Source organism: Lycium ferocissimum, chromosome 2 (assembly GCF_029784015.1).
Source record: "Lycium ferocissimum isolate CSIRO_LF1 chromosome 2, AGI_CSIRO_Lferr_CH_V1, whole genome shotgun sequence".
Lineage (NCBI taxonomy): Eukaryota > Viridiplantae > Streptophyta > Magnoliopsida > Solanales > Solanaceae > Lycium > Lycium ferocissimum.
Window position 1 is genome coordinate 64339796 of NC_081343.1, and position 15278 is coordinate 64355073.

The 15278-nt window shown below is 33.4% G+C and overlaps 1 pseudogene; it reads right to left on the reverse strand.

The window, feature by feature from the left end:
* Nucleotides 1-2765: 2765 nt before the first annotated feature.
* On the reverse strand, nt 2766-4924 carry LOC132046768 (desmethyl-deoxy-podophyllotoxin synthase-like; annotated as a pseudogene).
* Between the last annotated feature and the right edge of the window lie 10354 nt (nt 4925-15278).

Here is a 15278-nt window from a genome sequence, read left to right on the forward strand (position 1 = left end):
GTACTGCGTAACACACAGTTGTAACTTCTGTTTTATTCCTTAATACCACACAAGATGCGATCACAAACTATAAAAGTAAAAAAAAAAAAAATTGATTGCTAGCAACAAATGGTATCGAGCACATGTGCTAACAAGCAACTTGACTGATTTGTATTAACAAAGGGAAGTGTAATCTAGCAGTAATTTTTACACTGATGTAATCATGTAAAGCAGAGAGTAGTAGATTTGTAAGAATAGAAGAAACCGCACAAATTGGGATGCATATCTGGTGCTTTGCCTCTTGAGATAAATTAATAATCAATGAAGAGGATTATGCAATCTTACCACCACAAGTGAATGGGTTGGATTTCACTCCAGTTGCTCTAGTATATCCAGTTGCTTCTACCTCTTCATCTTTGATACGTGTTAGTTATTACATCAACGGACCAAATAATCTTGAAAATCACTTCATTCTATTCTGTTTCAGCTCTAGAGATCTTTCTTTTTCCAACCTAGAGATCTTTTAATACTATCTAAAAATTACGGGATCAACTTTCAGATTCTTACTACTATTAAATCCATTACACTAGTTTTATCGGTCCAATATTATTTTTATGTTAAAAACAAGTACTAATACTTTTTATAGATATTTGAATTTCGTGTTGAAAATGTTGGAATCAATTAAATTCATTAACTAAATGCTACATTCTCTAATCCTTATGGCTACTCCCTCCGGTTCAACAAGAGTTTCTGCTTAGCCTTTTACACACCCCTTAAAAAAAATATTAATTCCTAAAAAAAAGTAATTTGACTAAAGTATTTCTAATTAAATAAGTATTAAGATTTGATCACTTAGCACTTAATAAACGCAAACCTGAAAAAAACAAGTTTTGTATTTTTTTCTAATTTAATAAGTGGACAATCTTTTTGAACCGGAAGTAGTATAAACCCCTGTTGTCTTCTCCGTTGGGTTTCATTTCTAATTGTTTGATTATTGTGTTAAATTTCTAGCAGTATGAAGTGACAACCAGCCTAATGCATAGGTGCTACATTCGTGGAGGTAACTCCCGTTCTCTCGCTCCCTCTTCCAATCTGTTTTTACTTCTGCAGTTGCTTACCAATGTCTTAACTTCAAATACTAGTATTCTAATTTATTCTTCTGTTTTTAAATAATTGAATGTGGGGGTGGGTAGAGCTGGTTCTAACTGCAATATCTAAAAAAATGTTTTACGTGTTTAATTCTGTTAGACCGCGTTTTGTTTCTTGAAATATAAGTCCATTCTTTGATATCTCTTCTCTACAAATTAAAGAAAATAAGGTAATTGATTCAAATAATTGAAAGATTGGATGTTTACATGGAGTTCTGAAGTTGGTTTTGTCACCGGAGATGTTAAGTTCTCAAGAGGTTATTAGTGAGCTTTTTGGAAAAGATTGAGAATGTTGAAGTATTCTATGACCTATCAATCTGCAAACAAATAGGAGAGGTGAACAATTGAATTTCAGAGTCTTTTGAGGTACTTATGAAACCATATTTCACTAGGGGTGGTGGCACTATCTCAAGGTGAACCTGCTTAAAGTACCTTCTCATTGAAACCATATATACCAATTCTGGCTTTTATAGCAACACTTTCATTATTGTGGCGAAGCACTTCCATAATAATAGGATTTAGTGTAGTGGAAACAAGTTAACTTTGAAGTTTATAGGTATAGAAGCAAAATAGAGATCTCGTTGGTAGGCCCTTAGTCCATTCCCGAAGATCCTTTCCTGGTCAATCGCTTGGGGTTTTGGACCATTGCTCTATTTTTAAGATAGAAGATGCTTTGACCTCAGAATTTTAGCATTTTCTATCACTTTCTAAAGCATTTTTTTGCTGTCTTAATGTATTTCACTAGGATTGGATTTAGCAATTACATATACGAAGCTGTTATTTTGGGAAGTTTAGCTTTAATTTCATAAGAACTATGTATTTAGAGCTATCCAGTCCTCTTGATTTGGCAATAGAAGGTTCGACAGTTTCCATTTTCTATTAGAGACCTCAGTTTTGCTCTTGACATTTGATTGTATTACTGATTTTCCAGCTTGTGTACCTCATGAGAGTATTGTAAGTTCCCTGCCAACTTTCACAAATCAGCTAAACTACAAATTCTTGTTGCGTTTGGATCGAGTACTCTTTTGAGCTTCTTTTGGCAATATCGCTGCATTATTTCGGCTTCAATATTTTCAAGGTTAGATAGTTTTATGTCCATCAGTTCCACTAACTTGAGTATTTGTCTTCCTTCGGTTGAATAAAATTTTTCATTTCAAGTAAATGGTGTTAAAAGTTATTTTGACCTTTATAAAATATTTTGTATTCTAGTTTGATTGTTCAATTCATGTTAGAGCAATCTTTTGATCTACGTTTGCAACCATCATTGAAATATAGTTAGCATCGAACAGCAGTTAAATCTCCATAGCTGGTCATAGTTGATAAAGAAAGTGAGACGGCGTGTTTTTATTCCCCCAGTTCTAGTACATGTGATTAAAATGTAAATGCCTTTTGTACTAGCAATGGTACCATTGCCTTGTACACAAAGAATTTTCCAAAAACTACTTAAACATTAATTTTCGTATAGAAAACTTATCATCTTATTGATATTAGATTTGGCGGATTCAGTAGGCAGACTGGCAAAGGGGCGTTTCTCTTCGGGCTATTATGATTATTAGGAAATGTGAATACTTAGGTGTATTAGTGGGGTTGCTTTAATTTTGTCACAGTCAATAACAGTGTCAAATAATAGAGAGAAAAAAAAGAATAGAAGAAACTTTATTTCATGTGCATACTTATGCATCAATCATCAGTCTTAGGATTTGGAAATATAAGGTTTTGCAACCAAGTACAAATCATTCTTCCTTCCTGCTGTTGCCCCAAAAGTCTCTGTCATGTCAAGATCATTTGCTTCAATTCCATCAGGGAGCTTCCAGTCAAAGTGAAATAGTAATTTGGCAAGTGGAAGTTCAATATTCGCAATTCCAAATATTGTCCCTGGACATATCCTTCTGCCAGCTCCAAATGGTATGTACTCAGTATTAGTCCCTATGAAATCAAAAGCAGAATCTTGGAATCTTTCTGGTTCAAAGCATTCAGCATTTTTCCAGTGCTCTGGATGTCTATCTATTGCCCAGGCATTGGTGATGACTTTAGTTTTGGCGGGTATGTCATAGCCACCAATTTCACATTTTTCTATTGCTTCTCTTGGTAGTAACAAAGGTAAGGGTGGATGCATACGTAGCGTCTCTTTGATAACCAATTTCATATAATCTAGCTTTTGAATTTCTGATTCTGTGATTTTAGTTTTCCCTTCAAAAACCTGTCTCACCTCAGCTTGTGCCTTTTCCATCACTTGTGGATTCTTCATCAATTCTGAAATGGCCCACTCTAAAGCAGTTGATGATGTGTCAGTTCCCCCTATGAACATTTCCTGAATGTGTACAGCCATGACAAACTTTTAGTTCAAATAAATTGAGCTGATGTTAGTCAACAGTTGTTTAGAATTAGGCATGATGCATAAAACATTTTCTGTTTGCTCTATGATAAGTAGGCAACAAATAGATTTGGAACATCAATAGGATAATTTTGCAAGCATTCTTTTGTAAAGTAATAAAGTCTTCATGAATGAATTCCTAGATCCATGTATGATTTCCTTTCAGTGAGCATATGTTTTATGGATTGAGATTAGTTCTTAAGTTGAGACAACCAATAATATGATGTTCCAAAAAAAAGTTTTGCAAACTAAAACACCTAAGAATTATCCATAGTTCACTTCTCCATTAATTGGATGCATAACTAGTCCACTGCTTGTTTTAGAGAAAAAGGCGGGGGGGTTCATAAAGTTGAAAAGAACATACCAAAATGACAGATTTGAGAGTGTTTCTTGAGATGGGAATTTCTAGATCACCACTTTCTTGAACCCTAAGTAGCACATCAACCAAATCTTCCTTATGCAACATGTTACTGCTCATCTCTCTCCTATTTGCCTTATGCTCTTCTATTATATCCTCAAAGATTTTATCAACCTTTTGGTGTACTTTCTCAAGTGCAGTCTTCGCTCCACTTAATGAGTGGAGAATTTTGAAGGAAGGAAATAAATCTGGTATATCAAAACCTCCTGATAGCTCTGTAATTGTTTTCATAGCTGCAATAAACTCATCTTTGTGCTTGCATTTCTTACCAAAGGCTGCCCTGGCAGTTATGTTATTCGTCATCGAGAAGATCATTTTACTGATATCAATAGGAACTTGTGGTGGTGTCAAGGTAATTGCTTCAATAAGATCCTCTACTTCCTCTTCCCTGATTGAACACGTTTTGCACTTAGAAGCTCCAAGACACATACTTTTCTAAGTTGTCTCCAGTTAGCCCCATAAGGAGAGAACGAAAGGTTGGGGCTGTTGTTGCTCAGAATCTCTACAGAAAGAAGTTGTGGCCTATTAGCAAAGATTAAGTCATGGGTCTTCATTACCTCTTTTGCCATTTGTGGTGATGATATAATAACAGCAGAAACTTGACCGAGTTGTAGGTGCATAATGGGACCATATATTTTTGCCAAATCCCTCAAAGTATGATGAGGCAATGAGCTAGATAACTGGTGCAAGTTCCCAATAAGTGGAAGCTTTATAGGACCTGGAGGCAGTTTATCCTGAATCTTGGATTTTTTCCATAGCTTCACAGTTATAATTACAAAGAAAAGGGAGGCAATAAGTATAGGAAAGGTGGGGTATTGAATCTCCATTACCATAGTAGAAGATCCAAGATCGCTGATAGATGTGTTTATTCTCTTGATTTTGTGTTGCATATGTGGTTAGAATTTCAGAAAGAGGTGATCTTATCTTTCTTTATTTTCTTTTTTTCTTCGTTGATGAAAATTTCTGATTGGACCGATTCGTTTCTTAATTTATCAAAAAATATTCAGCCCAATGAATACACATTGCATCATCTCTCTATTTTATTTATAATGATTGTCACCTTCTGCCGTTCACGATAAGTGTCGGCAGAACTTGTTAAACGTACTATTTCTCTCACAGAAGTTTCGCAACTTATTGCTTTATTTTAAATACTAAGATCCCGTTTGGACATGATTTGAAATCAGGTTAGTTTGCAACTTATTGCTTTATTTTTAATACCAATTTATGGATCTTTTCGTACAAAATATAAGCTTATGGGTCAAGATTTACATTTTTAAAAAAAATTATGAAATCACAATTTGGAATCACAAATCCTACTTTTTTAAGAATTTAGGATTTGAAATCATGATATGAAGTTGAAGTTAACATTTTGTACAAATTTCATAAAAAAACGCTAATTTGAAATCAAAATATGAAACCATGCTTCCAAATCCTATGGCCAAGCACCTACTAAGTTTTACTTAAAAAAAACAAATTTATTTATATCTGATCAGTCCTGAAAATTGGTATAAAGAATTTTGTTGGAAAATATTGAAAATCACAGAAAATATCATAGTTTGAGGTGTGTTAAAGGCATTGTCCTTAAGAATATTTCACCCGATATAGATGTATACCTAGAATTCAACAAGCTCTTCTAATATAAACAAAGCTGAATGCATAGGGAGACCCTTAAACTTATCATAATTTTCCTTTCCACAACCTAAAACTAACTTGTTCTTATTGTACACCTAAACTACTAAAAAAGTGTACCAATTTAACACATTTTTGCAGCAAGTTAAAATGCTAGATGCGTGAGATTCACTTTCCACTTACATAGTAATGTGACTAATGATAAAATGACACATTAGCAGCAAAAGAAAAAGGAAAATAATATTTCTCCCCCTCCCTTCGTCTTCCTCCCCACCCCCACCCTGTCTTTGTTGTGTTTTTCTGACGGAAAACTCCGCCTTCAACATGACCCATTTCCCGGGCAAAATAATGTTCCGCCTCAACATGACCCATTTCCCGGGCAGATTGTGAAATTTGATTTAAAATTATATAGAAAAGGAGGAAAATGGACAAGAACGTTGCAAATCCACTTGGAGAATCACAAACCCAGTATATTTTCAACATACCCATGAACAAAAACATAGAAATATAGAAAGAGAATTCCACTTCGAGCAAACCCATGAAGAAAGCCTTCCAGATAAATCGACCCAGTACATTTTCCAACACACCCATGAACAGAAAATCGAAGATATGGAGACCCATTTTGATTTCAGCAAATCCACAAAGAAATGAAGAAGAAGAAGAAGAAGGTGAGCTAAAGAGCTTGGATGAAGTGTACTATCAGTCAAGGGAACGCCACGTGAGCAGGACCTGATCAGATACGAACTTGTCGGCCGGTGAAGCTTCGGTAAAGTTGCCGACGAAGATGAAGAAATCGGCTCGTATGAAATCGCCATTTGTGCATTTTGAGGAAGCATCTATTGTGGAAGCTCGTCAGCCGGCGACTACAAAGGAGAGGACTGCTAAGACAAGCGATGGAGACAATGAAGTTAACGCGAAAGCCGATGATTTCATCAACAAGTTCAAACAACAGTTGAAGTTGCAGAAGATGGATTCCATTCTCAGGTACAAGGAGATGATTGGCATAGGGAGCTAAAAGGTATAAATGATCTGGTCTTTTGGGGGTTAATTTTCAACGTTATGATGGTGGCGGGCATGGCGGCAGTTAATAGCTGAAGAGGATAGAAGTTGAAACTAAAAAAAATAAAAAAATAAAAAAAAAATCAGACTTTCCAGTTTTACTCTCTTACGGGATAGTGTATTACACACACTATGATATATAGCAAAATGTGTTAAATTGGTACACTTTTTTAATAGTTTAGGTCTTTCGTTAGGAGCAAAGAGTTAGATTAGTCTTGGAAGGAAAATTATTGCAAGTTTAAGGGCATCCCTATGTATTTAGCCTATAAACAAAGAGGTAGAATCTATCAACGATTTCACAAAAGTAGACAACTTAGCAGTATAGTAAAGAGAAGAAAGTACTTATTTTTTGTTATGGTTATGGTATATCTCTCATAAATAAAAGTTGAAGTATCTAATCACAAGAGGAAAAGATATGTATGTAGAGGCGATGTTTGATAAGAATATTATAATGGCCACATAATGGTCATGAATTAGTAATGGCTAGGATAGAAATAATGAGTCATTATGTGAAATAATAAAGACACCCTAAATGTCAGGAGGATGAATCTAAACATTTACTTTTGATATACAATATTTATCATTTTTCTAACAATTCCCCACATATGTTAAAAGGAAAAGAAGAGGAAAATAATATTTTGCTGGATTTCAACATATGAGTAGTGAGTATAATTCGTTGAATATAGTGTCGCATAGACTCTGAATCAGACCTAAATAAAATAAAATTAAACTCACCGAATCAACAAAGTTTTGGTAGTCGATCAGGGCTTTTTTCACCAATCTTCACCGAGTTATATTCATTAAACTTTTTAAAGTTGCTTCATTTAATACTTTCCAATTACGGAGACCAAGTCCACTTCGAGTTTCAAACTACTAAATCAATATATTAAAATTACGGAAAAGGGTCAAATATACCCCTGTACTATGAACCTTCGTTATACTTTGGGTTCAAATATCTTTTTATCGTTATACTATTAGATCAAATATCTTTCCTCCTCCATTAAAGTTGTCCAAAGTGGACATCCAAGCCTCTGTGGCACTGGCATTTGATGAGATGGATGCCACGTGGCATTGCCACCTCATCACCCCTAACACCTCTTCCCAATCTCTCTTTTCCAACTCAATCGATTTCTCCCCCTTCTTGTTCTTGCGGCTCTTTTTCATTTTTATTTTCAATTTATGTTTTATTTTTCTTGTGTAATTTGCGTTGAATTTGAGAATCCCACCAAATAAGGCAGAGCTGATGTCTTGTTTCGCATGTGTGTAATCTATTGGATTTCCATAGATCTATTTGTTTTAGTGTAGTCGCTCGAATCGGTGATTTTCTTGGTTGTTAACTTTCTACAGATCTGCTTGATTGAATTATAAAATCCCCATCCCCGCGCAAAAGAAATTAAAAGGAAAAGTTTATGTATATCATTTTTGTCAACGAATGTTTGCATACCAGAGATAAAAAGATAATGTTTTGGGCCAATGAGGTTGCAGGTTGCATACTTTGGTCTGTGTAGCAAACTGAAATAGTATGTCATTTTGCTGTGAGTTTTCGATGGGAGCAGTGCAATTCATTGTAAAAAAAAATGAGAAAGAGCCGCAAGAACAAGAAGGGGGAGAACCTAACCGGAGTTGGAAAAGAGTGATAGAGAAGAGGTGTTAGGGGTGATGAGGTGGCAATGCCATGTGGCATCCACCTCATCAAATGCCAGTACCACATAGGCTTGGATGTCCACTTTGGACAACTTTAACGGAGGAGGGGTATATTTGATCTAATAGTATAACGACAGGGGTATATTTGAACCCAAAGTATAACGAAAGTTATATTTGGCCCTTTTCTTATAGTACCCGTATATTTGACCCTTTTCCGTTAAAATTATTATGCACAATCTATGTAGGCACATGCAATTATCAGAACGCTCGACTGACATGACATGTTCGCTGGTTCGTTCTTGAAAATTATTTTAAATTTTATGAGAGAAGCAAAAGAATTAAGAATGAATTAGAATCTAGAAAAAATTATATGTGGTGTTGATGGGAGTATGAAAACAGTACCAAACAATCCTTTCAAAAATAAAAACTATGGATTAAATATTATGTGACATGCCGCAAAGGATATCAAATATCTTGATGAAGAGAAAGCTTATAACAACTTGTCGTGTCTATTAAACATATTCCTTTAATTAAAGAGGAGTTTATTATATGATGTATCACCATTTAACTGTCAAAATTCTCTTACAATTACTTTTTCATATACTATGTAGCTGCTGACATAACTACTGGGTTAAGACTTCCATTGTTATCCCAACTATATGCTGCTACACTAAAAACGAAGGTTTTGGCCGAAGTTATTTAGAACTTCCAACAGTTCATCATTATGTAGACAATACTGAGAGGATGAGAAAATACTGGCACTTTGTTGTAAAAGTCCTCGCTGTTCCTGATCAAAAAAATTGGACGGGTCCCACAACTCTTTAGCGATCTGTTCAAAGCATTTGTTGATGCTTTTTGGTGGGTGATGGTAATTTTAATTTCGAAAGTGTAATGTCGTTTCAAAATTTCTAGTTCTAGTGCATACTTTAGTTATATGATAAAAGGGTTTTAAACAATAGGAATTTAATATAATTAAATAACATGTGATCTATAATTATTATGATTAAATAATAAAAAATTATGTAAAACATATATTATGCATTGTAATTTGTCAACAACCAAGACAAATCAACTTCAACATCTCCGCATCTATTTTGAAGGCATCTTATCGGTCCTTTCCTTAATTCTCTCTATTTGCGTCTTCCATTAAAAGAATATGTTGCATCGACCACCTTGAAGTTCCTTGTGAGATTAAACAGCCAGTTTAATACGGTTACATCCCTTCATTTCTAGAGGAACTTCTCTTTTCTTCTTCTTCATTTCCATCCCATCTCATTTTCCTCCAAAAATTAATGCTTAGGATTATACGATCAAGAAATACGTCATCACCCCTTTGGTGAAATCTATTGAAGCATCTTACAGAATGATTTAGTGGGGTAAAATTAGATTTACTTGGACCATAAATCTATTGAATGTGACTTGGTTGGAGGAAAAGCATCTCCGCGAAAAGAAAAGAAAAATTAAAACCAAAAATCACAGAGAATTTTTTTTTTTTTTTTTTTGCCATATAAAAACTGTCAGCTAGGCATAACGCAGTACTGAACTAATGCCAAACAGGCTACAAGTGCCTAAGACCTAGTTTAAGCAAACAAACAACTAATCATCTTACCTTTGTATATTTCTCTGACAAATACATTTTCGCATACCTAGTAACGACTGATTTAACTATATGGTTAAGGTCACCATCTGTTCTTATAGATGGTCCATCCTTAACCCACGTATAAAATCCCAAGCTACATATAAACAAGCTAGGATAAAAAATTCTAGCCCAAATAGTGAGTTTTGAAGGTACTCTATTGTTTTGAAGGGGTTCTTGGGGTACTCTATTGGATGGTAGCCTAGAAGAACACTAACTCTCTATATAGTTTTTGGCGAAGTTCTCCAGATCTTCAAAAAGATAGCCATCAACCCCTTCTGCGGGTTGTAGGTACACAAGGCTGTGAGGCTCTGTCGTGGTGGCTCTTTGGTGTTGTGGTGGCCCATCTAAATTGTCTAATTAAATTGGGAGACGGAATTAATGATCAAACAACTGAAAATTGTTGAACATAATAAAAGTAACGTAAGTGATTCAAAATGGAAAAAAAGGAAATATCAACCTTTGAACATAATAATGATGCATTTTGATCCTTCATCGATATTGAGGCGAGTGGGACACGTCTATTCCTATGTTCTACTACTAATAGACGTTAAGAAAATGTAACACGAGCCTCAGCTTCTCTGAAAATGAAATTTCTAAAAGATGAATAGTCCTAGTATAGATAGGCCCCCTAAAGCTCTCCGTATGTATCAATATTATTGCTGTAATTTATAATCCAAAGAATTAATTCAAACTAACAAGATGTCAGTCATGTGTTTGCAATACAATCCATTGGATGGTGACGTATGGAATTTTATTTATTGAATATGAAGACTAGAGTAGTTTAATTCAAAATTCTAAAATATTTCTACTATAAAAATATACATATTTTCGTTATTTCTTCTTTATTAAGGTTTTTTACTTTTTCCTGAGAATAGCAATTTTTATTTATTTATAAAACTCACTATTAATTAATAAATTAAGGCCTCAAATTTTTAGGGCCTGAAGCAAGGCTACACTAATCTCCCCCTGAGCCACCCTTGTCGTCCATTGGTTCATCACCTATTTTTTTGCACACGGAGAACAAGAGCGCCTTAAGACACTTTTGCTATTGATTATTTTCTTGGGATAAAAGCACAAATAGCCGAGCCTAGTAGTAAAGTTTACTTTTAGTTGACCTTACAAACTTCAGCCATAAATTATATAAGCCAGCAAGTAAAAAAAATGGAAAAATAAAACACTCCCTCTAAGACTGTAGCTATAATCAGGGAGGTTTCCTACATTATCTCCAAGAAAATTAATTCGTAAATTTTCTCCAACAATTACTTAATTCATATCTTCAAAAGATTTGTTCCCAACGTTGAAAAAACTTAAGGTGATAGAACGCAGTTTTTTTTTTTTACCACATCTTCACCAAAAATTCAAAAAAATTATGTGTATAATAAATGTATAATTAATATACAATGTATAATCAGTACATAATGTCTACACACTAATTATATACATATTATACAATGATTATATATGAATTACACAACGTATAAATGACTTCAACAATTGCATGTATAAATCAGTATATAATGTATATATACACTAAATACACACACACACTGATTATACAGGAATTACACAATGCATAAATGACTTATTTTCTCTGTCTCTCATCTTGCCTTAAAGTATATATTTTATACAGTGATTATATAACGAACGACAGTGAAGAAAGACAGACAAATCTTGATGGACAAAATCGCCAATCTTCCATTTTTTCTTCGTCTTCTTCATCTTCGTACAATTAAAATCAGTAAGGCAGAAAATATGAAAATACGACTGGAGGTTAGCGACAGTGACACAAATTATCAAAGAGAGAGAGAGATTGTAGGAAATGGGTGAAGTGAGAAGTGTGATTTAAAGAGAAATATGGCATATGCGTAATGAAAAATAAATCCCTAAATTAAAGGATGGAAGATTGTTTGAGTGATAGAGAAAACATAGGTTTATTTTTTGCAAAGAAAAGTTATTCAAGGACTTAGAAAAGTTAAAGTTGAATGGTTTCTAAAAAATAGGGTTATTTTGAGTTTACATTTAATTTGGCTGTTAATCTAGTTAATTATCCTATTTTCTTCGCTACACCTCGGAACATGTTAGCAACAATCGGCATTTATTTGGCTGAGTAAAGCATGTTTAACTGATGAATATAACTAATCAGATTATTCTATCTTCTGAGACTTTTCTTTTGTTTCATTTCTCAAATTGGTTTTAATATTCAAGTATTATTTCAAGTCTCCCCTTATACGTGTTTTAGCCCATTTGGCCTTTACTCCAATTTCTGGAATCGAATCATTTGCTGGGACTATTTGGCTTAATAACAGTTTGAATTTAGTCTCTCGTATCGGACCATTTGGATTTTTCATTTGTTTTGGACCCATTTGACTATATAAACTTTGAAGTGATTATTTTGGTCATCTGGTGGCCATTATGTAATAATTAGCCATGCTTATTTCACTTATCCTTGCTTCAGTTTAGTTCAAACCTTGAAGTATCAGCCCAAGAAGATTTAGTATATTTTAGGAGCCTGCGCTATATATTACATGGGTTACTAATTCATTATCTTACTTGGAGGCATATTTCAGTTGGCTTTCTTCCTCTTATTACTTGCCACTTGTTTAAGTTTCTTAATTATTACTTGCTATTGTTTAAGTTTCTTATTACTTGCTACTTTGTTTTAAGTTCTTATTTGCTTTTGTATGTTTGCTCTTAATAGTTTAATGCAACATACGTTAGGCTTTTATTTATGTCTATTGGACTACCCTAAATAGATAGTTGCTCAATGCCTTCTGGACATTAGGGACGGATTGGCATATTAAGATGCGACTTAGAAAATACTAGTGCGTTTTAACTTTTAAGTAAACAACTCAAAGATAGTAGTGAGGGTAGTGGACATGATAGAACAATAGCCCGAACAATCATTACACTTTGGTTGTAAGAGTCTTTCGAAATTTTGTACGCGACTTGATCCGTTAGGACCCCCTTTAATTAATTAATATTGTTTTCATTTTGATTTCGATGTGTATTATGGATATTAAGCTTTACTCCCTTCTAAGTTGTATCAACCGTAAGCTATTTTGCTTTAATTTGTGCATGTCCTATGTAAAGTTCGTACCAAAAACATTTTTGTAGTAAAAGACTTCTTTCTTATTTATACCCAATTGTCTCTTTAATATACGATCAAATTATTTGAGTATTTGCACATACCTTTCCCCAAAAGAAATTTGCTATAATTTGTCCTAAACAGCTCCTAAAAAATTTGCCCGCGCTTCTTGCAGTCATAAAAATAAATTAATAAATTTTTAAAAAATCCTTTTATAATAGTTTTACATCTACAACCATTAGTAACAAATATTTTTTTTTGGTAAAAATAACAAACATTAATTCAATGAAAACACATAAATCATAGAACTTTGATCCGTTCATCCTTAATAAAATTGTGTTGGCATCGTCGTTGAAAAACTATGAAGGTTTTTTTTTTTTTTACTTTCCTACATTTTCCGGTAAAAGTTTTTTTTAGCTTTAAACCACCATTGAATTTTCTATATCCTTTTTGTGTCATTATACTTCTCCATTGAAGCACCATCAATAATTTTTTCGAACATAATTTTTCTTGTATTTATTCATTTATAAAAGGAAGTTTTACTAATTTTTATCGCTGTTTACATGTACATGATGTGATTCATAAATAATCGAGGATATGAAAGCAATTTCTTAATAGAAAAAATATGAAGGTGATTTCAGTATTCTTCATACTTGAATTATCTTTTATTATATTTTTTTTCTTTCTAGAAACCCGATGCATTTACAACCAAACATGTACAACTCCTTTAGACAAATTTACCATCTTTCTCAGTTTAATCATTTTTAGATTATAGTATTATAGACTAAACAAATTAATAATCAAGTTTAGATATTTTATTTTATTTTTTTACGATTAGAATTTATAAACTCAATTAGATAATATTACATTTTAGGTAGTTAATATAAATATATATAATGAAAAATCTAAAGTTTACATCTTTTTTGTATCTTGTATTTATGATAAAGAAAATAGAATTGGAAAATAAACCAAGAAAGAAAGAATAAGGAGAGGGAGTAAATTTAAGAAACGGAAAAAAGGAAGAAGACACAAAAATCAAAAAGTTTTGACAGATTAGACCAAAAAGGATAAAGTAAGTAAGTAATATTTTTTTTCCTATTTATTTCTCTTTCTCTTTCCGTTTTTACTTCTTTCACTTCTCCTAGTTCCTCCATCATTAAGATAAACTCCTTTTTCATCTTCTAATTTGTTGTTATAACAAATTCTGAAAAAATATGCACATTACATTATCTCGTATAAATTTACACATTTATGACGTTTAAATTCGGAGCATCTCAATCTCACCTTCTTTTGTAGTCTCATCCTCTTTTTTTAAAGTGCCCAAATTTCAGCCTATAATCTTTGCCTTTGAAACCTGAAAAACAATCAAGTATATGTTAGCATATGTTTATAAAATTTGTTTAATAACAACTATTCTACTACAAAAATGTCAGAATTTTTAAACCAAATGCAAGAATGAATCTAGATTAACATGTGAAATATTTGTTTGCCTATGCAAACAATCACATAAAAGTATGAATAAACGAAGGAAAAAACTGAAGATCTGTGTATAGAAGAAGATGGGGGAAAAGGAATGAAGATGATTAATAATTGAAAAAGGGTCATGAGAAAAGACTAACAGCGCAAGAGTGTATATGATTTAATGAGGAAGAAAATTAAACTCAGAAGAAGGGAAAGTTGAGCGATTTTGAAATTCCAAATAACAGTACATGATAATAATGAGGAAATAGATTAATCAAGTAACTGATGCAATTAAAAAAAAAAAAAAAAAGGTTGTCAACAGAAGTTTTAAACGGTACTAATGACTGATGAGAAAATAAAAAATTTGACACTACTGCTTACTATTTAGAAGGCAACGTTTGAAAACGTGAAAACAACTATTCCGAACAGACATATCAATTCATTTTTTTACCGTTTAATTAATACAACTAAAAATAGGATAAACCAACAACAACAACAACATACCCAGTTGAATCCCACAATGTGGGGGTGGGAGGGTAAAGTGTACGCAGACCTTACCCCCACCTTGGAAGGTAGGGAGGCTGTTTCCGAAAGACCCTCGGCTCAAAAGAAAACAAGAAAAACAAGGGAAAAGACTCAGATACGGACAAGCAAATTAAAACAATGCGAAAATGAGAAATAGCAAAGCAACGAAGTCATTATAAAACAGCAAAGATTGGCAAGACCAACACATAGAAGCAGAATAAAATACTCCTAATATGAGAAAGGAAACCGCGCGACCCCCACTAGCCCTCTACCCTGATACTCGACCTCCACCCCCTCCTATCATCGGTCATGTCCTC